Genomic DNA, 21,471 nt, shown 5'->3' on the forward strand with positions numbered 1-21,471 from the left:
TTGCTCCACTACTCAGCTGTGCACACCGCTTGGCTACTTTAGCCTACAGCTAGCAGCGGCCTTTTCATTCCAGCGCTTTGGGGTGTAGAGTGAACCAGGCCCACGCTGCTGACAAAACATGCCCCACGCTGCTGACAAAACATGCCCCTCGGTGCTGTTCGGGAGCCCAATCTTTCTGTCCCTCTCCTCTCCCTCTTCAGCAAAAGGGCACAAGACAGCAGGCCTCCACTGGCCATGCTCTGGGTCTGCGATGCAGTGAGAGCGCGAAAAGTGTTTGAATGCCTACAACACCTGGTATTCCGAGATGGTCTCCCATCACAGGTACTAACCAGGCCCAACCCTGCTTAGCTTCCGAGATCAGACGAGATCGGGCGCGCTAAGGGTGGTATGGCGTAGGCCACAGCAGGGCTTCCTTTACCTCCCCTTATCCTGCGCACAGGCTCCTTCCACCCGATGCCGCCTTTGTTGTTGCTGCTGCTGCTGCTGCTAGTGCTGGTTGCTTTTGTTCACTGCTGGAGCATGTGTCTTTCAGCCCGCCCGGTCCTTCTTGCTCAGTCTGTAGTGGCAGCGGCCTTTTAGGCGCCCCCTTTTCTTTTTGCCTCTTTCCTGCAGGCCGAGCCTGGGTCTGCCAACTTGTAGCTTCCTAGGTCTTTTAGGGGGAAAGCAAGCGAAGCCCTGTTGCCTCCAGTACTGTTAGGAACCAGTCTTGTCGGCGCGCATTACGTAATGCGGGCTAAAAGTGCTTGGGGCCCGCTGCTTGATTGGGCACATACACTTGCAAGCATCGCCCTTCTTTTGGATTGCTCAGCTGCTGGCGCAAATACGTCTCCCGTCTGCCCTGCCTTGCGGTCCTAGCATGTGCTTTAGAGGCTGTGCTGGTCGTTACGTGGTGCCCCGGCACTGCGTAGTAGTGGAGTATAGAAAGCCTTGCTTATGGCTTGCACTTAAATGTCACTTCTGCCTGCCATCCTGCAATGTATGTGTGGATAGATGGAAGTGAAATATCTGTACATTTCTCTTTTTTTGTTTTTTAAATGCTGCTTTTCTCTTGGACCGCGTCATATCCTATCACCAACCGCATTGATTTAGTTTTTTGTTGTTGCTGTGACCGACACTTTACCACCGTAACACTGACTTGTGCTTGCCCACTTCTCTCTATCCTGTATCACTCAAAGACATTGTATTGTTGCCTCGTTACTCGTGTCCAGAAACACGAGAGAAGGAAAAAGAAAAAGAAAGCGAGAGAGAAAGAAAGAAAGAAAGAAAGAAAGAAAGAAAGAAAGAAAAAAACGCCACACTGAAACGTAAAGCCAGAAAAGAAATGTGTGTTTAAAAAAAAAAAAAAAAAAAAAAAGAAATCCTCCGAATGAGTGAATGTGAAATTGCATAGCGTAGATCGCCCCCTGCTGGTAGGAGATCGAAAAAGCAAAAGCCTACAACACCTGGTATTCCCAGGCGGTCTCCCATCCAAGTACTAACCAGGCCCGACCCTGCTTAGCTTCCGAGATCAGACGAGATCGGGCGTGTTCAGGGTGGTATGGCCGTAGGCAGAAACTAGGCTCCTTTAACCTCCTCTTATTCTGTTCTTCAACACCCAGGCACCTACCTCCCTCCCTCCCTCCCTCCCTCCCAGCTTCTTCATTTGCTGCTCTTGCAACTCACTGCTCAAAGGGCCCACTGACAAATGCGCTTGACGCCTACTTCTTACTTCTATCCCTACACTCCTAAGTGACCTCCTTCCTTTACACTGCGCAGCTGCTGGCACTTAGGCCTCTCCTAGATCTGCTCGGAAATGCAATCCTAACCTCTGTCTCAGAGAAAGCTGGTGAGACTGCGCCGTGACGCACTTCGAAGCAACAGCGCACTGCAATAACTCTTGCTTCAACCCAAAATTGGCACGTGGCGTCTGCCTAGGATCCTTGCTCCTTGATCCTCTCTCCGCTTCGGACTGACAAGCTGCTGTCTGTTGTCACAGGGGTTTGTTGGCAACACAGGGGATGGTAGCCCTTTGAAAACCAATTTGCTAAAGATAGGCCACAAGTGCTGCTTTGGAAACGTTGCTCCACTACTCAGCTGTGCACACCGCTTGGCTACTTTAGCCTACAGCTAGCAGCGGCCTTTTCATTCCAGCGCTTTGGGGTGTAGAGTGAACCAGGCCCACGCTGCTGACAAAACATGCCCCACGCTGCTGACAAAACATGCCCCTCGGTGCTGTTCGGGAGCCCAATCTTTCTGTCCCTCTCCTCTCCCTCTTCAGCAAAAGGGCACAAGACAGCAGGCCTCCACTGGCCATGCTCTGGGTCTGCGATGCAGTGAGAGCGCGAAAAGTGTTTGAATGCCTACAACACCTGGTATTCCGAGATGGTCTCCCATCACAGGTACTAACCAGGCCCAACCCTGCTTAGCTTCCGAGATCAGACGAGATCGGGCGCGCTAAGGGTGGTATGGCGTAGGCCACAGCAGGGCTTCCTTTACCTCCCCTTATCCTGCGCACAGGCTCCTTCCACCCGATGCCGCCTTTGTTGTTGCTGCTGCTGCTGCTGCTAGTGCTGGTTGCTTTTGTTCACTGCTGGAGCATGTGTCTTTCAGCCCGCCCGGTCCTTCTTGCTCAGTCTGTAGTGGCAGCGGCCTTTTAGGCGCCCCCTTTTCTTTTTGCCTCTTTCCTGCAGGCCGAGCCTGGGTCTGCCAACTTGTAGCTTCCTAGGTCTTTTAGGGGGAAAGCAAGCGAAGCCCTGTTGCCTCCAGTACTGTTAGGAACCAGTCTTGTCGGCGCGCATTACGTAATGCGGGCTAAAAGTGCTTGGGGCCCGCTGCTTGATTGGGCACATACACTTGCAAGCATCGCCCTTCTTTTGGATTGCTCAGCTGCTGGCGCAAATACGTCTCCCGTCTGCCCTGCCTTGCGGTCCTAGCATGTGCTTTAGAGGCTGTGCTGGTCGTTACGTGGTGCCCCGGCACTGCGTAGTAGTGGAGTATAGAAAGCCTTGCTTATGGCTTGCACTTAAATGTCACTTCTGCCTGCCATCCTGCAATGTATGTGTGGATAGATGGAAGTGAAATATCTGTACATTTCTCTTTTTTTGTTTTTTAAATGCTGCTTTTCTCTTGGACCGCGTCATATCCTATCACCAACCGCATTGATTTAGTTTTTTGTTGTTGCTGTGACCGACACTTTACCACCGTAACACTGACTTGTGCTTGCCCACTTCTCTCTATCCTGTATCACTCAAAGACATTGTATTGTTGCCTCGTTACTCGTGTCCAGAAACACGAGAGAAGGAAAAAGAAAAAGAAAGCGAGAGAGAAAGAAAGAAAGAAAGAAAGAAAGAAAGAAAGAAAGAAAGAAAGAAAGAAAGAAAGAAAGAAAGAAAAAAACGCCACACTGAAACGTAAAGCCAGAAAAGAAATGTGTGTTTAAAAAAAAAAAAAAAAAAAAAAAGAAATCCTCCGAATGAGTGAATGTGAAATTGCATAGCGTAGATCGCCCCCTGCTGGTAGGAGATCGAAAAAGCAAAAGCCTACAACACCTGGTATTCCCAGGCGGTCTCCCATCCAAGTACTAACCAGGCCCGACCCTGCTTAGCTTCCGAGATCAGACGAGATCGGGCGTGTTCAGGGTGGTATGGCCGTAGGCAGAAACTAGGCTCCTTTAACCTCCTCTTATTCTGTTCTTCAACACCCAGGCACCTACCTCCCTCCCTCCCTCCCTCCCTCCCTCCCAGCTTCTTCATTTGCTGCTCTTGCAACTCACTGCTCAAAGGGCCCACTGACAAATGCGCTTGACGCCTACTTCTTACTTCTATCCCTACACTCCTAAGTGACCTCCTTCCTTTACACTGCGCAGCTGCTGGCACTTAGGCGTCTCCTAGATCTGCTCGGAAATTCAATCCTAACCTCTGTCTCAGAGAAAGCTGGTGAGACTGCGCCGTGACGCACTTCGAAGCAACAGCGCACTGCAATAACTCTTGCTTCAACCCAAAATTGGCACGTGGCGTCTGCCTAGGATCCTTGCTCCTTGATCCTCTCTCCGCTTCGGACTGACAAGCTGCTGTCTGTTGTCACAGGGGTTTGTTGGCAACACAGGGGATGGTAGCCCTTTGAAAACCAATTTGCTAAAGATAGGCCACAAGTGCTGCTTTGGAAACGTTGCTCCACTACTCGGCTGTGCACACCGCTTGGCTACTTTAGCCTACAGCTAGCAGCGGCCTTTTCATTCCAGCGCTTTGGGGTGTAGAGTGAACCAGGCCCACGCTGCTGACAAAACATGCCCCACGCTGCTGACAAAACATGCCCCTCGGTGCTGTTCGGGAGCCCAATCTTTCTGTCCCTCTCCTCTCCCTCTTCAGCAAAAGGGCACAAGACAGCAGGCCTCCACTGGCCATGCTCTGGGTCTGCGATGCAGTGAGAGCGCGAAAAGTGTTTGAATGCCTACAACACCTGGTATTCCGAGATGGTCTCTCATCACAGGTACTAACCAGGCCCAACCCTGCTTAGCTTCCGAGATCAGACGAGATCGGGCGCGCTAAGGGTGGTATGGCGTAGGCCACAGCAGGGCTTCCTTTACCTCCCCTTATCCTGCGCACAGGCTCCTTCCACCCGATGCCGCCTTTGTTGTTGCTGCTGCTGCTGCTGCTAGTGCTGGTTGCTTTTGTTCACTGCTGGAGCATGTGTCTTTCAGCCCGCCCGGTCCTTCTTGCTCAGTCTGTAGTGGCAGCGGCCTTTTAGGCGCCCCCTTTTCTTTTTGCCTCTTTCCTGCAGGCCGAGCCTGGGTCTGCCAACTTGTAGCTTCCTAGGTCTTTTAGGGGGAAAGCAAGCGAAGCCCTGTTGCCTCCAGTACTGTTAGGAACCAGTCTTGTCGGCGCGCATTACGTAATGCGGGCTAAAAGTGCTTGGGGCCCGCTGCTTGATTGGGCACATACACTTGCAAGCATCGCCCTTCTTTTGGATTGCTCAGCTGCTGGCGCAAATACGTCTCCCGTCTGCCCTGCCTTGCGGTCCTAGCATGTGCTTTAGAGGCTGTGCTGGTCGTTACGTGGTGCCCCGGCACTGCGTAGTAGTGGAGTATAGAAAGCCTTGCTTATGGCTTGCACTTAAATGTCACTTCTGCCTGCCATCCTGCAATGTATGTGTGGATAGATGGAAGTGAAATATCTGTACATTTCTCTTTTTTTGTTTTTTAAATGCTGCTTTTCTCTTGGACCGCGTCATATCCTATCACCAACCGCATTGATTTAGTTTTTTGTTGTTGCTGTGACCGACACTTTACCACCGTAACACTGACTTGTGCTTGCCCACTTCTCTCTATCCTGTATCACTCAAAGACATTGTATTGTTGCCTCGTTACTCGTGTCCAGAAACACGAGAGAAGGAAAAAGAAAAAGAAAGCGAGAGAGAAAGAAAGAAAGAAAGAAAGAAAGAAAGAAAGAAAGAAAAAAACGCCACACTGAAACGTAAAGCCAGAAAAGAAATGTGTGTTTAAAAAAAAAAAAAAAAAAAAAAAGAAATCCTCCGAATGAGTGAATGTGAAATTGCATAGCGTAGATCGCCCCCTGCTGGTAGGAGATCGAAAAAGCAAAAGCCTACAACACCTGGTATTCCCAGGCGGTCTCCCATCCAAGTACTAACCAGGCCCGACCCTGCTTAGCTTCCGAGATCAGACGAGATCGGGCGTGTTCAGGGTGGTATGGCCGTAGGCAGAAACTAGGCTCCTTTAACCTCCTCTTATTCTGTTCTTCAACACCCAGGCACCTACCTCCCTCCCTCCCTCCCTCCCTCCCTCCCAGCTTCTTCATTTGCTGCTCTTGCAACTCACTGCTCAAAGGGCCCACTGACAAATGCGCTTGACGCCTACTTCTTACTTCTATCCCTACACTCCTAAGTGACCTCCTTCCTTTACACTGCGCAGCTGCTGGCACTTAGGCCTCTCCTAGATCTGCTCGGAAATGCAATCCTAACCTCTGTCTCAGAGAAAGCTGGTGAGACTGCGCCGTGACGCACTTCGAAGCAACAGCGCACTGCAATAACTCTTGCTTCAACCCAAAATTGGCACGTGGCGTCTGCCTAGGATCCTTGCTCCTTGATCCTCTCTCTGCTTCGGACTGACAAGCTGCTGTCTGTTGTCACAGGGGTTTGTTGGCAACACAGGGGATGGTAGCCCTTTGAAAACCAATTTGCTAAAGATAGGCCACAAGTGCTGCTTTGGAAACGTTGCTCCACTACTCGGCTGTGCACACCGCTTGGCTACTTTAGCCTACAGCTAGCAGCGGCCTTTTCATTCCAGCGCTTTGGGGTGTAGAGTGAACCAGGCCCACGCTGCTGACAAAACATGCCCCACGCTGCTGACAAAACATGCCCCTCGGTGCTGTTCGGGAGCCCAATCTTTCTGTCCCTCTCCTCTCCCTCTTCAGCAAAAGGGCACAAGACAGCAGGCCTCCACTGGCCATGCTCTGGGTCTGCGATGCAGTGAGAGCGCGAAAAGTGTTTGAATGCCTACAACACCTGGTATTCCGAGATGGTCTCCCATCACAGGTACTAACCAGGCCCAACCCTGCTTAGCTTCCGAGATCAGACGAGATCGGGCGCGCTAAGGGTGGTATGGCGTAGGCCACAGCAGGGCTTCCTTTACCTCCCCTTATCCTGCGCACAGGCTCCTTCCACCCGATGCCGCCTTTGTTGTTGCTGCTGCTGCTGCTGCTAGTGCTGGTTGCTTTTGTTCACTGCTGGAGCATGTGTCTTTCAGCCCGCCCGGTCCTTCTTGCTCAGTCTGTAGTGGCAGCGGCCTTTTAGGCGCCCCCTTTTCTTTTTGCCTCTTTCCTGCAGGCCGAGCCTGGGTCTGCCAACTTGTAGCTTCCTAGGTCTTTTAGGGGGAAAGCAAGCGAAGCCCTGTTGCCTCCAGTACTGTTAGGAACCAGTCTTGTCGGCGCGCATTACGTAATGCGGGCTAAAAGTGCTTGGGGCCCGCTGCTTGATTGGGCACATACACTTGCAAGCATCGCCCTTCTTTTGGATTGCTCAGCTGCTGGCGCAAATACGTCTCCCGTCTGCCCTGCCTTGCGGTCCTAGCATGTGCTTTAGAGGCTGTGCTGGTCGTTACGTGGTGCCCCGGCACTGCGTAGTAGTGGAGTATAGAAAGCCTTGCTTATGGCTTGCACTTAAATGTCACTTCTGCCTGCCATCCTGCAATGTATGTGTGGATAGATGGAAGTGAAATATCTGTACATTTCTCTTTTTTTGTTTTTTAAATGCTGCTTTTCTCTTGGACCGCGTCATATCCTATCACCAACCGCATTGATTTAGTTTTTTGTTGTTGCTGTGACCGACACTTTACCACCGTAACACTGACTTGTGCTTGCCCACTTCTCTCTATCCTGTATCACTCAAAGACATTGTATTGTTGCCTCGTTACTCGTGTCCAGAAACACGAGAGAAGGAAAAAGAAAAAGAAAGCGAGAGAGAAAGAAAGAAAGAAAGAAAGAAAGAAAGAAAGAAAGAAAGAAAAAAACGCCACACTGAAACGTAAAGCCAGAAAAGAAATGTGTGTTTAAAAAAAAAAAAAAAAAAAAAAAGAAATCCTCCGAATGAGTGAATGTGAAATTGCATAGCGTAGATCGCCCCCTGCTGGTAGGAGATCGAAAAAGCAAAAGCCTACAACACCTGGTATTCCCAGGCGGTCTCCCATCCAAGTACTAACCAGGCCCGACCCTGCTTAGCTTCCGAGATCAGACGAGATCGGGCGTGTTCAGGGTGGTATGGCCGTAGGCAGAAACTAGGCTCCTTTAACCTCCTCTTATTCTGTTCTTCAACACCCAGGCACCTACCTCCCTCCCTCCCTCCCTCCCAGCTTCTTCATTTGCTGCTCTTGCAACTCACTGCTCAAAGGGCCCACTGACAAATGCGCTTGACGCCTACTTCTTACTTCTATCCCTACACTCCTAAGTGACCTCCTTCCTTTACACTGCGCAGCTGCTGGCACTTAGGCCTCTCCTAGATCTGCTCGGAAATGCAATCCTAACCTCTGTCTCAGAGAAAGCTGGTGAGACTGCGCCGTGACGCACTTCGAAGCAACAGCGCACTGCAATAACTCTTGCTTCAACCCAAAATTGGCACGTGGCGTCTGCCTAGGATCCTTGCTCCTTGATCCTCTCTCCGCTTCGGACTGACAAGCTGCTGTCTGTTGTCACAGGGGTTTGTTGGCAACACAGGGGATGGTAGCCCTTTGAAAACCAATTTGCTAAAGATAGGCCACAAGTGCTGCTTTGGAAACGTTGCTCCACTACTCGGCTGTGCACACCGCTTGGCTACTTTAGCCTACAGCTAGCAGCCGCCTTTTCATTCCAGCGCTTTGGGGTGTAGAGTGAACCAGGCCCACGCTGCTGACAAAACATGCCCCACGCTGCTGACAAAACATGCCCCTCGGTGCTGTTCGGGAGCCCAATCTTTCTGTCCCTCTCCTCTCCCTCTTCAGCAAAAGGGCACAAGACAGCAGGCCTCCACTGGCCATGCTCTGGGTCTGCGATGCAGTGAGAGCGCGAAAAGTGTTCGAATGCCTACAACACCTGGTATTCCGAGATGGTCTCCCATCACAGGTACTAACCAGGCCCAACCCTGCTTAGCTTCCGAGATCAGACGAGATCGGGCGCGCTAAGGGTGGTATGGTGTAGGCCACAGCAGGGCTTCCTTTACCTCCCCTTATCCTGCGCACAGGCTCCTTCCACCCGATGCCGCCTTTGTTGTTGCTGCTGCTGCTGCTGCTAGTGCTGGTTGCTTTTGTTCACTGCTGGAGCATGTGTCTTTCAGCCCGCCCGGTCCTTCTTGCTCAGTCTGTAGTGGCAGCGGCCTTTTAGGCGCCCCCTTTTCTTTTTGCCTCTTTCCTGCAGGCCGAGCCTGGGTCTGCCAACTTGTAGCTTCCTAGGTCTTTTAGGGGGAAAGCAAGCGAAGCCCTGTTGCCTCCAGTACTGTTAGGAACCAGTCTTGTCGGCGCGCATTACGTAATGCGGGCTAAAAGTGCTTGGGGCCCGCTGCTTGATTGGGCACATACACTTGCAAGCATCGCCCTTCTTTTGGATTGCTCAGCTGCTGGCGCAAATACGTCTCCCGTCTGCCCTGCCTTGCGGTCCTAGCATGTGCTTTAGAGGCTGTGCTGGTCGTTACGTGGTGCCCCGGCACTGCGTAGTAGTGGAGTATAGAAAGCCTTGCTTATGGCTTGAACTTAAATGTCACTTCTGCCTGCCATCCTGCAATGTATGTGTGGATAGATGGAAGTGAAATATCTGTACATTTCTCTTTTTTTGTTTTTTAAATGCTGCTTTTCTCTTGGACCGCGTCATATCCTATCACCAACCGCATTGATTTAGTTTTTTGTTGTTGCTGTGACCGACACTTTACCACCGTAACACTGACTTGTGCTTGCCCACTTCTCTCTATCCTGTATCACTCAAAGACATTGTATTGTTGCCTCGTTACTCGTGTCCAGAAACACGAGAGAAGGAAAAAGAAAAAGAAAGCGAGAGAGAAAGAAAGAAAGAAAGAAAGAAAGAAAAAAACGCCACACTGAAACGTAAAGCCAGAAAAGAAATGTGTGTTTAAAAAAAAAAAAAAAAAAAAAAAAGAAATCCTCCGAATGAGTGAATGTGAAATTGCATAGCGTAGATCGCCCCCTGCTGGTAGGAGATCGAAAAAGCAAAAGCCTACAACACCTGGTATTCCCAGGCGGTCTCCCATCCAAGTACTAACCAGGCCCGACCCTGCTTAGCTTCCGAGATCAGACGAGATCGGGCGTGTTCAGGGTGGTATGGCCGTAGGCAGAAACTAGGCTCCTTTAACCTCCTCTTATTCTGTTCTTCAACACCCAGGCACCTACCTCCCTCCCAGCTTCTTCATTTGCTGCTCTTGCAACTCACTGCTCAAAGGGCCCACTGACAAATGCGCTTGACGCCTACTTCTTACTTCTATCCCTACACTCCTAAGTGACCTCCTTCCTTTACACTGCGCAGCTGCTGGCACTTAGGCCTCTCCTAGATCTGCTCGGAAATGCAATCCTAACCTCTGTCTCAGAGAAAGCTGGTGAGACTGCGCCGTGACGCACTTCGAAGCAACAGCGCACTGCAATAACTCTTGCTTCAACCCAAAATTGGCACGTGGCGTCTGCCTAGGATCCTTGCTCCTTGATCCTCTCTCCGCTTCGGACTGACAAGCTGCTGTCTGTTGTCACAGGGGTTTGTTGGCAACACAGGGGATGGTAGCCCTTTGAAAACCAATTTGCTAAAGATAGGCCACAAGTGCTGCTTTGGAAACGTTGCTCCACTACTCGGCTGTGCACACCGCTTGGCTACTTTAGCCTACAGCTAGCAGCGGCCTTTTCATTCCAGCGCTTTGGGGTGTAGAGTGAACCAGGCCCACGCTGCTGACAAAACATGCCCCACGCTGCTGACAAAACATGCCCCTCGGTGCTGTTCGGGAGCCCAATCTTTCTGTCCCTCTCCTCTCCCTCTTCAGCAAAAGGGCACAAGACAGCAGGCCTCCACTGGCCATGCTCTGGGTCTGCGATGCAGTGAGAGCGCGAAAAGTGTTTGAATGCCTACAACACCTGGTATTCCGAGATGGTCTCCCATCACAGGTACTAACAGGCCCAACCCTGCTTAGCTTCCGAGATCAGACGAGATCGGGCGCGCTAAGGGTGGTATGGCGTAGGCCACAGCAGGGCTTCCTTTACCTCCCCTTATCCTGCGCACAGGCTCCTTCCACCCGATGCCGCCTTTGTTGTTGCTGCTGCTGCTGCTGCTAGTGCTGGTTGCTTTTGTTCACTGCTGGAGCATGTGTCTTTCAGCCCGCCCGGTCCTTCTTGCTCAGTCTGTAGTGGCAGCGGCCTTTTAGGCGCCCCCTTTTCTTTTTGCCTCTTTCCTGCAGGCCGAGCCTGGGTCTGCCAACTTGTAGCTTCCTAGGTCTTTTAGGGGGAAAGCAAGCGAAGCCCTGTTGCCTCCAGTACTGTTAGGAACCAGTCTTGTCGGCGCGCATTACGTAATGCGGGCTAAAAGTGCTTGGGGCCCGCTGCTTGATTGGGCACATACACTTGCAAGCATCGCCCTTCTTTTGGATTGCTCAGCTGCTGGCGCAAATACGTCTCCCGTCTGCCCTGCCTTGCGGTCCTAGCATGTGCTTTAGAGGCTGTGCTGGTCGTTACGTGGTGCCCCGGCACTGCGTAGTAGTGGAGTATAGAAAGCCTTGCTTATGGCTTGCACTTAAATGTCACTTCTGCCTGCCATCCTGCAATGTATGTGTGGATAGATGGAAGTGAAATATCTGTACATTTCTCTTTTTTTGTTTTTTAAATGCTGCTTTTCTCTTGGACCGCGTCATATCCTATCACCAACCGCATTGATTTAGTTTTTTGTTGTTGCTGTGACCGACACTTTACCACCGTAACACTGACTTGTGCTTGCCCACTTCTCTCTATCCTGTATCACTCAAAGACATTGTATTGTTGCCTCGTTACTCGTGTCCAGAAACACGAGAGAAGGAAAAAGAAAAAGAAAGCGAGAGAGAAAGAAAGAAAGAAAGAAAGAAAGAAAAAAACGCCACACTGAAACGTAAAGCCAGAAAAGAAATGTGTGTTTAAAAAAAAAAAAAAAAAAAAAAAAGAAATCCTCCGAATGAGTGAATGTGAAATTGCATAGCGTAGATCGCCCCCTGCTGGTAGGAGATCGAAAAAGCAAAAGCCTACAACACCTGGTATTCCCAGGCGGTCTCCCATCCAAGTACTAACCAGGCCCGACCCTGCTTAGCTTCCGAGATCAGACGAGATCGGGCGTGTTCAGGGTGGTATGGCCGTAGGCAGAAACTAGGCTCCTTTAACCTCCTCTTATTCTGTTCTTCAACACCCAGGCACCTACCTCCCTCCCAGCTTCTTCATTTGCTGCTCTTGCAACTCACTGCTCAAAGGGCCCACTGACAAATGCGCTTGACGCCTACTTCTTACTTCTATCCCTACACTCCTAAGTGACCTCCTTCCTTTACACTGCGCAGCTGCTGGCACTTAGGCCTCTCCTAGATCTGCTCGGAAATGCAATCCTAACCTCTGTCTCAGAGAAAGCTGGTGAGACTGCGCCGTGACGCACTTCGAAGCAACAGCGCACTGCAATAACTCTTGCTTCAACCCAAAATTGGCACGTGGCGTCTGCCTAGGATCCTTGCTCCTTGATCCTCTCTCCGCTTCGGACTGACAAGCTGCTGTCTGTTGTCACAGGGGTTTGTTGGCAACACAGGGGATGGTAGCCCTTTGAAAACCAATTTGCTAAAGATAGGCCACAAGTGCTGCTTTGGAAACGTTGCTCCACTACTCGGCTGTGCACACCGCTTGGCTACTTTAGCCTACAGCTAGCAGCCGCCTTTTCATTCCAGCGCTTTGGGGTGTAGAGTGAACCAGGCCCACGCTGCTGACAAAACATGCCCCACGCTGCTGACAAAACATGCCCCTCGGTGCTGTTCGGGAGCCCAATCTTTCTGTCCCTCTCCTCTCCCTCTTCAGCAAAAGGGCACAAGACAGCAGGCCTCCACTGGCCATGCTCTGGGTCTGCGATGCAGTGAGAGCGCGAAAAGTGTTCGAATGCCTACAACACCTGGTATTCCGAGATGGTCTCCCATCACAGGTACTAACCAGGCCCAACCCTGCTTAGCTTCCGAGATCAGACGAGATCGGGCGCGCTAAGGGTGGTATGGCGTAGGCCACAGCAGGGCTTCCTTTACCTCCCCTTATCCTGCGCACAGGCTCCTTCCACCCGATGCCGCCTTTGTTGTTGCTGCTGCTGCTGCTGCTAGTGCTGGTTGCTTTTGTTCACTGCTGGAGCATGTGTCTTTCAGCCCGCCCGGTCCTTCTTGCTCAGTCTGTAGTGGCAGCGGCCTTTTAGGCGCCCCCTTTTCTTTTTGCCTCTTTCCTGCAGGCCGAGCCTGGGTCTGCCAACTTGTAGCTTCCTAGGTCTTTTAGGGGGAAAGCAAGCGAAGCCCTGTTGCCTCCAGTACTGTTAGGAACCAGTCTTGTCGGCGCGCATTACGTAATGCGGGCTAAAAGTGCTTGGGGCCCGCTGCTTGATTGGGCACATACACTTGCAAGCATCGCCCTTCTTTTGGATTGCTCAGCTGCTGGCGCAAATACGTCTCCCGTCTGCCCTGCCTTGCGGTCCTAGCATGTGCTTTAGAGGCTGTGCTGGTCGTTACGTGGTGCCCCGGCACTGCGTAGTAGTGGAGTATAGAAAGCCTTGCTTATGGCTTGCACTTAAATGTCACTTCTGCCTGCCATCCTGCAATGTATGTGTGGATAGATGGAAGTGAAATATCTGTACATTTCTCTTTTTTTGTTTTTTAAATGCTGCTTTTCTCTTGGACCGCGTCATATCCTATCACCAACCGCATTGATTTAGTTTTTTGTTGTTGCTGTGACCGACACTTTACCACCGTAACACTGACTTGTGCTTGCCCACTTCTCTCTATCCTGTATCACTCAAAGACATTGTATTGTTGCCTCGTTACTCGTGTCCAGAAACACGAGAGAAGGAAAAAGAAAAAGAAAGCGAGAGAGAAAGAAAGAAAGAAAGAAAGAAAGAAAGAAAGAAAAAAACGCCACACTGAAACGTAAAGCCAGAAAAGAAATGTGTGTTTAAAAAAAAAAAAAAAAAAAAAAAGAAATCCTCCGAATGAGTGAATGTGAAATTGCATAGCGTAGATCGCCCCCTGCTGGTAGGAGATCGAAAAAGCAAAAGCCTACAACACCTGGTATTCCCAGGCGGTCTCCCATCCAAGTACTAACCAGGCCCGACCCTGCTTAGCTTCCGAGATCAGACGAGATCGGGCGTGTTCAGGGTGGTATGGCCGTAGGCAGAAACTAGGCTCCTTTAACCTCCTCTTATTCTGTTCTTCAACACCCAGGCACCTACCTCCCTCCCTCCCTCCCTCCCTCCCAGCTTCTTCATTTGCTGCTCTTGCAACTCACTGCTCAAAGGGCCCACTGACAAATGCGCTTGACGCCTACTTCTTACTTCTATCCCTACACTCCTAAGTGACCTCCTTCCTTTACACTGCGCAGCTGCTGGCACTTAGGCGTCTCCTAGATCTGCTCGGAAATTCAATCCTAACCTCTGTCTCAGAGAAAGCTGGTGAGACTGCGCCGTGACGCACTTCGAAGCAACAGCGCACTGCAATAACTCTTGCTTCAACCCAAAATTGGCACGTGGCGTCTGCCTAGGATCCTTGCTCCTTGATCCTCTCTCCGCTTCGGACTGACAAGCTGCTGTCTGTTGTCACAGGGGTTTGTTGGCAACACAGGGGATGGTAGCCCTTTGAAAACCAATTTGCTAAAGATAGGCCACAAGTGCTGCTTTGGAAACGTTGCTCCACTACTCGGCTGTGCACACCGCTTGGCTACTTTAGCCTACAGCTAGCAGCGGCCTTTTCATTCCAGCGCTTTGGGGTGTAGAGTGAACCAGGCCCACGCTGCTGACAAAACATGCCCCACGCTGCTGACAAAACATGCCCCTCGGTGCTGTTCGGGAGCCCAATCTTTCTGTCCCTCTCCTCTCCCTCTTCAGCAAAAGGGCACAAGACAGCAGGCCTCCACTGGCCATGCTCTGGGTCTGCGATGCAGTGAGAGCGCGAAAAGTGTTTGAATGCCTACAACACCTGGTATTCCGAGATGGTCTCTCATCACAGGTACTAACCAGGCCCAACCCTGCTTAGCTTCCGAGATCAGACGAGATCGGGCGCGCTAAGGGTGGTATGGCGTAGGCCACAGCAGGGCTTCCTTTACCTCCCCTTATCCTGCGCACAGGCTCCTTCCACCCGATGCCGCCTTTGTTGTTGCTGCTGCTGCTGCTGCTAGTGCTGGTTGCTTTTGTTCACTGCTGGAGCATGTGTCTTTCAGCCCGCCCGGTCCTTCTTGCTCAGTCTGTAGTGGCAGCGGCCTTTTAGGCGCCCCCTTTTCTTTTTGCCTCTTTCCTGCAGGCCGAGCCTGGGTCTGCCAACTTGTAGCTTCCTAGGTCTTTTAGGGGGAAAGCAAGCGAAGCCCTGTTGCCTCCAGTACTGTTAGGAACCAGTCTTGTCGGCGCGCATTACGTAATGCGGGCTAAAAGTGCTTGGGGCCCGCTGCTTGATTGGGCACATACACTTGCAAGCATCGCCCTTCTTTTGGATTGCTCAGCTGCTGGCGCAAATACGTCTCCCGTCTGCCCTGCCTTGCGGTCCTAGCATGTGCTTTAGAGGCTGTGCTGGTCGTTACGTGGTGCCCCGGCACTGCGTAGTAGTGGAGTATAGAAAGCCTTGCTTATGGCTTGCACTTAAATGTCACTTCTGCCTGCCATCCTGCAATGTATGTGTGGATAGATGGAAGTGAAATATCTGTACATTTCTCTTTTTTTGTTTTTTAAATGCTGCTTTTCTCTTGGACCGCGTCATATCCTATCACCAACCGCATTGATTTAGTTTTTTGTTGTTGCTGTGACCGACACTTTACCACCGTAACACTGACTTGTGCTTGCCCACTTCTCTCTATCCTGTATCACTCAAAGACATTGTATTGTTGCCTCGTTACTCGTGTCCAGAAACACGAGAGAAGGAAAAAGAAAAAGAAAGCGAGAGAGAAAGAAAGAAAGAAAGAAAGAAAGAAAGAAAGAAAGAAAAAAACGCCACACTGAAACGTAAAGCCAGAAAAGAAATGTGTGTTTAAAAAAAAAAAAAAAAAAAAAAAGAAATCCTCCGAATGAGTGAATGTGAAATTGCATAGCGTAGATCGCCCCCTGCTGGTAGGAGATCGAAAAAGCAAAAGCCTACAACACCTGGTATTCCCAGGCGGTCTCCCATCCAAGTACTAACCAGGCCCGACCCTGCTTAGCTTCCGAGATCAGACGAGATCGGGCGTGTTCAGGGTGGTATGGCCGTAGGCAGAAACTAGGCTCCTTTAACCTCCTCTTATTCTGTTCTTCAACACCCAGGCACCTACCTCCCTACCTCCCTCCCTCCCTCCCTCCCTCCCAGCTTCTTCATTTGCTGCTCTTGCAACTCACTGCTCAAAGGGCCCACTGACAAATGCGCTTGACGCCTACTTCTTACTTCTATCCCTACACTCCTAAGTGACCTCCTTCCTTTACACTGCGCAGCTGCTGGCACTTAGGCCTCTCCTAGATCTGCTCGGAAATGCAATCCTAACCTCTGTCTCAGAGAAAGCTGGTGAGACTGCGCCGTGACGCACTTCGAAGCAACAGCGCACTGCAATAACTCTTGCTTCAACCCAAAATTGGCACGTGGCGTCTGCCTAGGATCCTTGCTCCTTGATCCTCTCTCTGCTTCGGACTGACAAGCTGCTGTCTGTTGTCACAGGGGTTTGTTGGCAACACAGGGGATGGTAGCCCTTTGAAAACCAATTTGCTAAAGATAGGCCACAAGTGCTGCTTTGGAAACGTTGCTCCACTACTCGGCTGTGCACACCGCTTGGCTACTTTAGCCTACAGCTAGCAGCGGCCTTTTCATTCCAGCGCTTTGGGGTGTAGAGTGAACCAGGCCCACGCTGCTGACAAAACATGCCCCACGCTGCTGACAAAACATGCCCCTCGGTGCTGTTCGGGAGCCCAATCTTTCTGTCCCTCTCCTCTCCCTCTTCAGCAAAAGGGCACAAGACAGCAGGCCTCCACTGGCCATGCTCTGGGTCTGCGATGCAGTGAGAGCGCGAAAAGTGTTTGAATGCCTACAACACCTGGTATTCCGAGATGGTCTCCCATCACAGGTACTAACCAGGCCCAACCCTGCTTAGCTTCCGAGATCAGACGAGATCGGGCGCGCTAAGGGTGGTATGGCGTAGGCCACAGCAGGGCTTCCTTTACCTCCCCTTATCCTGCGCACAGGCTCCTTCCACCCGATGCCGCCTTTGTTGTTGCTGCTGCTGCTGCTGCTAGTGCTGGTTGCTTTTGTTCACTGCTGGAGCATGTGTCTTTCAGCCCGCCCGGTCCTTCTTGCTCAGTCTGTAGTGGCAGCGGCCTTTTAGGCGCCCCCTTTTCTTTTTGCCTCTTTCCTGCAGGCCGAGCCTGGGTCTGCCAACTTGTAGCTTCCTAGGTCTTTTAGGGGGAAAGCAAGCGAAGCCCTGTTGCCTCCAGTACTGTTAGGAACCAGTCTTGTCGGCGCGCATTACGTAATGCGGGCTAAAAGTGCTTGGGGCCCGCTGCTTGATTGGGCACATACACTTGCAAGCATCGCCCTTCTTTTGGATTGCTCAGCTGCTGGCGCAAATACGTCTCCCGTCTGCCCTGCCTTGCGGTCCTAGCATGTGCTTTAGAGGCTGTGCTGGTCGTTACGTGGTGCCCCGGCACTGCGTAGTAGTGGAGTATAGAAAGCCTTGCTTATGGCTTGCACTTAAATGTCACTTCTGCCTGCCATCCTGCAATGTATGTGTGGATAGATGGAAGTGAAATATCTGTACATTTCTCTTTTTTTGTTTTTTAAATGCTGCTTTTCTCTTGGACCGCGTCATATCCTATCACCAACCGCATTGATTTAGTTTTTTGTTGTTGCTGTGACCGACACTTTACCACCGTAACACTGACTTGTGCTTGCCCACTTCTCTCTATCCTGTATCACTCAAAGACATTGTATTGTTGCCTCGTTACTCGTGTCCAGAAACACGAGAGAAGGAAAAAGAAAAAGAAAGCGAGAGAGAAAGAAAGAAAGAAAGAAAGAAAGAAAGAAAGAAAGAAAGAAAGAAAAAAACGCCACACTGAAACGTAAAGCCAGAAAAGAAATGTGTGTTTAAAAAAAAAAAAAAAAAAAAAAAGAAATCCTCCGAATGAGTGAATGTGAAATTGCATAGCGTAGATCGCCCCCTGCTGGTAGGAGATCGAAAAAGCAAAAGCCTACAACACCTGGTATTCCCAGGCGGTCTCCCATCCAAGTACTAACCAGGCCCGACCCTGCTTAGCTTCCGAGATCAGACGAGATCGGGCGTGTTCAGGGTGGTATGGCCGTAGGCAGAAACTAGGCTCCTTTAACCTCCTCTTATTCTGTTCTTCAACACCCAGGCACCTACCTCCCTCCCTCCCTCCCTCCCTCCCAGCTTCTTCATTTGCTGCTCTTGCAACTCACTGCTCAAAGGGCCCACTGACAAATGCGCTTGACGCCTACTTCTTACTTCTATCCCTACACTCCTAAGTGACCTCCTTCCTTTACACTGCGCAGCTGCTGGCACTTAGGCGTCTCCTAGATCTGCTCGGAAATGCAATCCTAACCTCTGTCTCAGAGAAAGCTGGTGAGACTGCGCCGTGACGCACTTCGAAGCAACAGCGCACTGCAATAACTCTTGCTTCAACCCAAAATTGGCACGTGGCGTCTGCCTAGGATCCTTGCTCCTTGATCCTCTCTCCGCTTCGGACTGACAAGCTGCTGTCTGTTGTCACAGGGGTTTGTTGGCAACACAGGGGATGGTAGCCCTTTGAAAACCAATTTGCTAAAGATAGGCCACAAGTGCTGCTTTGGAAACGTTGCTCCACTACTCGGCTGTGCACACCGCTTGGCTACTTTAGCCTACAGCTAGCAGCGGCCTTTTCATTCCAGCGCTTTGGGGTGTAGAGTGAACCAGGCCCACGCTGCTGACAAAACATGCCCCACGCTGCTGACAAAACATGCCCCTCGGTGCTGTTCGGGAGCCCAATCTTTCTGTCCCTCTCCTCTCCCTCTTCAGCAAAAGGGCACAAGACAGCAGGCCTCCACTGGCCATGCTCTGGGTCTGCGATGCAGTGAGAGCGCGAAAAGTGTTTGAATGCCTACAACACCTGGTATTCCGAGATGGTCTCTCATCACAGGTACTAACCAGGCCCAACCCTGCTTAGCTTCCGAGATCAGACGAGATCGGGCGCGCTAAGGGTGGTATGGCGTAGGCCACAGCAGGGCTTCCTTTACCTCCCCTTATCCTGCGCACAGGCTCCTTCCACCCGATGCCGCCTTTGTTGTTGCTGCTGCTGCTGCTGCTAGTGCTGGTTGCTTTTGTTCACTGCTGGAGCATGTGTCTTTCAGCCCGCCCGGTCCTTCTTGCTCAGTCTGTAGTGGCAGCGGCCTTTTAGGCGCCCCCTTTTCTTTTTGCCTCTTTCCTGCAGGCCGAGCCTGGGTCTGCCAACTTGTAGCTTCCTAGGTCTTTTAGGGGGAAAGCAAGCGAAGCCCTGTTGCCTCCAGTACTGTTAGGAACCAGTCTTGTCGGCGCGCATTACGTAATGCGGGCTAAAAGTGCTTGGGGCCCGCTGCTTGATTGGGCACATACACTTGCAAGCATCGCCCTTCTTTTGGATTGCTCAGCTGCTGGCGCAAATACGTCTCCCGTCTGCCCTGCCTTGCGGTCCTAGCATGTGCTTTAGAGGCTGTGCTGGTCGTTACGTGGTGCCCCGGCACTGCGTAGTAGTGGAGTATAGAAAGCCTTGCTTATGGCTTGCACTTAAATGTCACTTCTGCCTGCCATCCTGCAATGTATGTGTGGATAGATGGAAGTGAAATATCTGTACATTTCTCTTTTTTTGTTTTTTAAATGCTGCTTTTCTCTTGGACCGCGTCATATCCTATCACCAACCGCATTGATTTAGTTTTTTGTTGTTGCTGTGACCGACACTTTACCACCGTAACACTGACTTGTGCTTGCCCACTTCTCTCTATCCTGTATCACTCAAAGACATTGTATTGTTGCCTCGTTACTCGTGTCCAGAAACACGAGAGAAGGAAAAAGAAAAAGAAAGCGAGAGAGAAAGAAAGAAAGAAAGAAAGAAAGAAAGAAAGAAAGAAAGAAAAAAACGCCACACTGAAACGTAAAGCCAGAAAAGAAATGTGTGTTTAAAAAAAAAAAAAAAAAAAAAAAGAAATCCTCCGAATGAGTGAATGTGAAATTGCATAGCGTAGATCGCCCCCTGCTGGTAGGAGATCGAAAAAGCAAAAGCCTACAACACCTGGTATTCCCAGGCGGTCTCCCATCCAAGTACTAACCAGGCCCGACCCTGCTTAGCTTCCGAGATCAGACGAGATCGGGCGTGTTCAGGGTGGTATGGCCGTAGGCAGAAACTAGGCTCCTTTAACCTCCTCTTATTCTGTTCTTCAACACCCAGGCACCTACCTCCCTCCCTCCCTCCCTCCCTCCCAGCTTCTTCATTTGCTGCTCTTGCAACTCACTGCTCAAAGGGCCCACTGACAAATGCGCTTGACGCCTACTTCTTACTTCTATCCCTACACTCCTAAGTGACCTCCTTCCTTTACACTGCGCAGCTGCTGGCACTTAGGCCTCTCCTAGATCTGCTCGGAAATGCAATCCTAACCTCTGTCTCAGAGAAAGCTGGTGAGACTGCGCCGTGACGCACTTCGAAGCAACAGCGCACTGCAATAACTCTTGCTTCAACCCAAAATTGGCACGTGGCGTCTGCCTAGGATCCTTGCTCCTTGATCCTCTCTCTGCTTCGGACTGACAAGCTGCTGTCTGTTGTCACAGGGGTTTGTTGGCAACACAGGGGATGGTAGCCCTTTGAAAACCAATTTGCTAAAGATAGGCCACAAGTGCTGCTTTGGAAACGTTGCTCCACTACTCGGCTGTGCACACCGCTTGGCTACTTTAGCCTACAGCTAGCAGCGGCCTTTTCATTCCAGCGCTTTGGGGTGTAGAGTGAACCAGGCCCACGCTGCTGACAAAACATGCCCCACGCTGCTGACAAAACATGCCCCTCGGTGCTGTTCGGGAGCCCAATCTTTCTGTCCCTCTCCTCTCCCTCTTCAGCAAAAGGGCACAAGACAGCAGGCCTCCACTGGCCATGCTCTGGGTCTGCGATGCAGTGAGAGCGCGAAAAGTGTTTGAATGCCTACAACACCTGGTATTCCGAGATGGTCTCCCATCACAGGTACTAACCAGGCCCAACCCTGCTTAGCTTCCGAGATCAGACGAGATCGGGCGCGCTAAGGGTGGTATGGCGTAGGCCACAGCAGGGCTTCCTTTACCTCCCCTTATCCTGCGCACAGGCTCCTTCCACCCGATGCCGCCTTTGTTGTTGCTGCTGCTGCTGCTGCTAGTGCTGGTTGCTTTTGTTCACTGCTGGAGCATGTGTCTTTCAGCCCGCCCGGTCCTTCTTGCTCAGTCTGTAGTGGCAGCGGCCTTTTAGGCGCCCCCTTTTCTTTTTGCCTCTTTCCTGCAGGCCGAGCCTGGGTCTGCCAACTTGTAGCTTCCTAGGTCTTTTAGGGGGAAAGCAAGCGAAGCCCTGTTGCCTCCAGTACTGTTAGGAACCAGTCTTGTCGGCGCGCATTACGTAATGCGGGCTAAAAGTGCTTGGGGCCCGCTGCTTGATTGGGCACATACACTTGCAAGCATCGCCCTTCTTTTGGATTGCTCAGCTGCTGGCGCAAATACGTCTCCCGTCTGCCCTGCCTTGCGGTCCTAGCATGTGCTTTAGAGGCTGTGCTGGTCGTTACGTGGTGCCCCGGCACTGC

The 21,471-nt window shown here is 51.2% G+C and overlaps 10 non-coding genes and 11 pseudogenes across 10 annotated transcripts; all 21 read right to left on the reverse strand.

The window, feature by feature from the left end:
* Positions 1-279: 279 nt before the first annotated feature.
* Positions 280-398, reverse strand: LOC134578310 (5S ribosomal RNA; annotated as a pseudogene).
* Positions 399-1,430: 1,032 nt separating this feature from the next.
* LOC134576546 (5S ribosomal RNA) lies at positions 1,431-1,549 on the reverse strand. The gene has a single exon (XR_010085852.1). It is a non-coding gene; the product is annotated as a 5S ribosomal RNA (ribosomal RNA).
* A 787-nt stretch (positions 1,550-2,336) lies between these two features.
* On the reverse strand, positions 2,337-2,455 carry LOC134578316 (5S ribosomal RNA; annotated as a pseudogene).
* Positions 2,456-3,515: 1,060 nt separating this feature from the next.
* On the reverse strand, positions 3,516-3,634 carry LOC134576668 (5S ribosomal RNA). The gene has a single exon (XR_010085858.1). It is a non-coding gene; the product is annotated as a 5S ribosomal RNA (ribosomal RNA).
* Positions 3,635-4,425: 791 nt separating this feature from the next.
* Positions 4,426-4,544, reverse strand: LOC134578845 (5S ribosomal RNA; annotated as a pseudogene).
* Positions 4,545-5,576: 1,032 nt separating this feature from the next.
* Positions 5,577-5,695, reverse strand: LOC134576746 (5S ribosomal RNA). Its single transcript, XR_010085866.1, has one exon. It is a non-coding gene; the product is annotated as a 5S ribosomal RNA (ribosomal RNA).
* A 791-nt stretch (positions 5,696-6,486) lies between these two features.
* LOC134578322 (5S ribosomal RNA) lies at positions 6,487-6,605 on the reverse strand (annotated as a pseudogene).
* Positions 6,606-7,641: 1,036 nt separating this feature from the next.
* On the reverse strand, positions 7,642-7,760 carry LOC134576815 (5S ribosomal RNA). Its single transcript, XR_010085877.1, has one exon. It is a non-coding gene; the product is annotated as a 5S ribosomal RNA (ribosomal RNA).
* A 783-nt stretch (positions 7,761-8,543) lies between these two features.
* Positions 8,544-8,662, reverse strand: LOC134578643 (5S ribosomal RNA; annotated as a pseudogene).
* Positions 8,663-9,683: 1,021 nt separating this feature from the next.
* Positions 9,684-9,802, reverse strand: LOC134576880 (5S ribosomal RNA). Its single transcript, XR_010085888.1, has one exon. It is a non-coding gene; the product is annotated as a 5S ribosomal RNA (ribosomal RNA).
* Positions 9,803-10,573: 771 nt separating this feature from the next.
* On the reverse strand, positions 10,574-10,691 carry LOC134579037 (5S ribosomal RNA; annotated as a pseudogene).
* A 1,021-nt stretch (positions 10,692-11,712) lies between these two features.
* Positions 11,713-11,831, reverse strand: LOC134576938 (5S ribosomal RNA). The gene has a single exon (XR_010085899.1). It is a non-coding gene; the product is annotated as a 5S ribosomal RNA (ribosomal RNA).
* Positions 11,832-12,602: 771 nt separating this feature from the next.
* On the reverse strand, positions 12,603-12,721 carry LOC134578328 (5S ribosomal RNA; annotated as a pseudogene).
* Positions 12,722-13,749: 1,028 nt separating this feature from the next.
* On the reverse strand, positions 13,750-13,868 carry LOC134577012 (5S ribosomal RNA). Its single transcript, XR_010085910.1, has one exon. It is a non-coding gene; the product is annotated as a 5S ribosomal RNA (ribosomal RNA).
* Positions 13,869-14,655: 787 nt separating this feature from the next.
* Positions 14,656-14,774, reverse strand: LOC134578852 (5S ribosomal RNA; annotated as a pseudogene).
* Positions 14,775-15,806: 1,032 nt separating this feature from the next.
* LOC134577075 (5S ribosomal RNA) lies at positions 15,807-15,925 on the reverse strand. The gene has a single exon (XR_010085920.1). It is a non-coding gene; the product is annotated as a 5S ribosomal RNA (ribosomal RNA).
* Positions 15,926-16,720: 795 nt separating this feature from the next.
* LOC134578335 (5S ribosomal RNA) lies at positions 16,721-16,839 on the reverse strand (annotated as a pseudogene).
* A 1,040-nt stretch (positions 16,840-17,879) lies between these two features.
* On the reverse strand, positions 17,880-17,998 carry LOC134577082 (5S ribosomal RNA). The gene has a single exon (XR_010085921.1). It is a non-coding gene; the product is annotated as a 5S ribosomal RNA (ribosomal RNA).
* Positions 17,999-18,785: 787 nt separating this feature from the next.
* On the reverse strand, positions 18,786-18,904 carry LOC134578858 (5S ribosomal RNA; annotated as a pseudogene).
* Positions 18,905-19,940: 1,036 nt separating this feature from the next.
* Positions 19,941-20,059, reverse strand: LOC134577087 (5S ribosomal RNA). Its single transcript, XR_010085922.1, has one exon. It is a non-coding gene; the product is annotated as a 5S ribosomal RNA (ribosomal RNA).
* Positions 20,060-20,846: 787 nt separating this feature from the next.
* Positions 20,847-20,965, reverse strand: LOC134578348 (5S ribosomal RNA; annotated as a pseudogene).
* Between the last annotated feature and the right edge of the window lie 506 nt (positions 20,966-21,471).

This window comes from Pelobates fuscus, chromosome 1 (assembly GCF_036172605.1).
Source record: "Pelobates fuscus isolate aPelFus1 chromosome 1, aPelFus1.pri, whole genome shotgun sequence".
NCBI classification, from domain to species: Eukaryota; Metazoa; Chordata; class Amphibia; order Anura; family Pelobatidae; genus Pelobates; species Pelobates fuscus.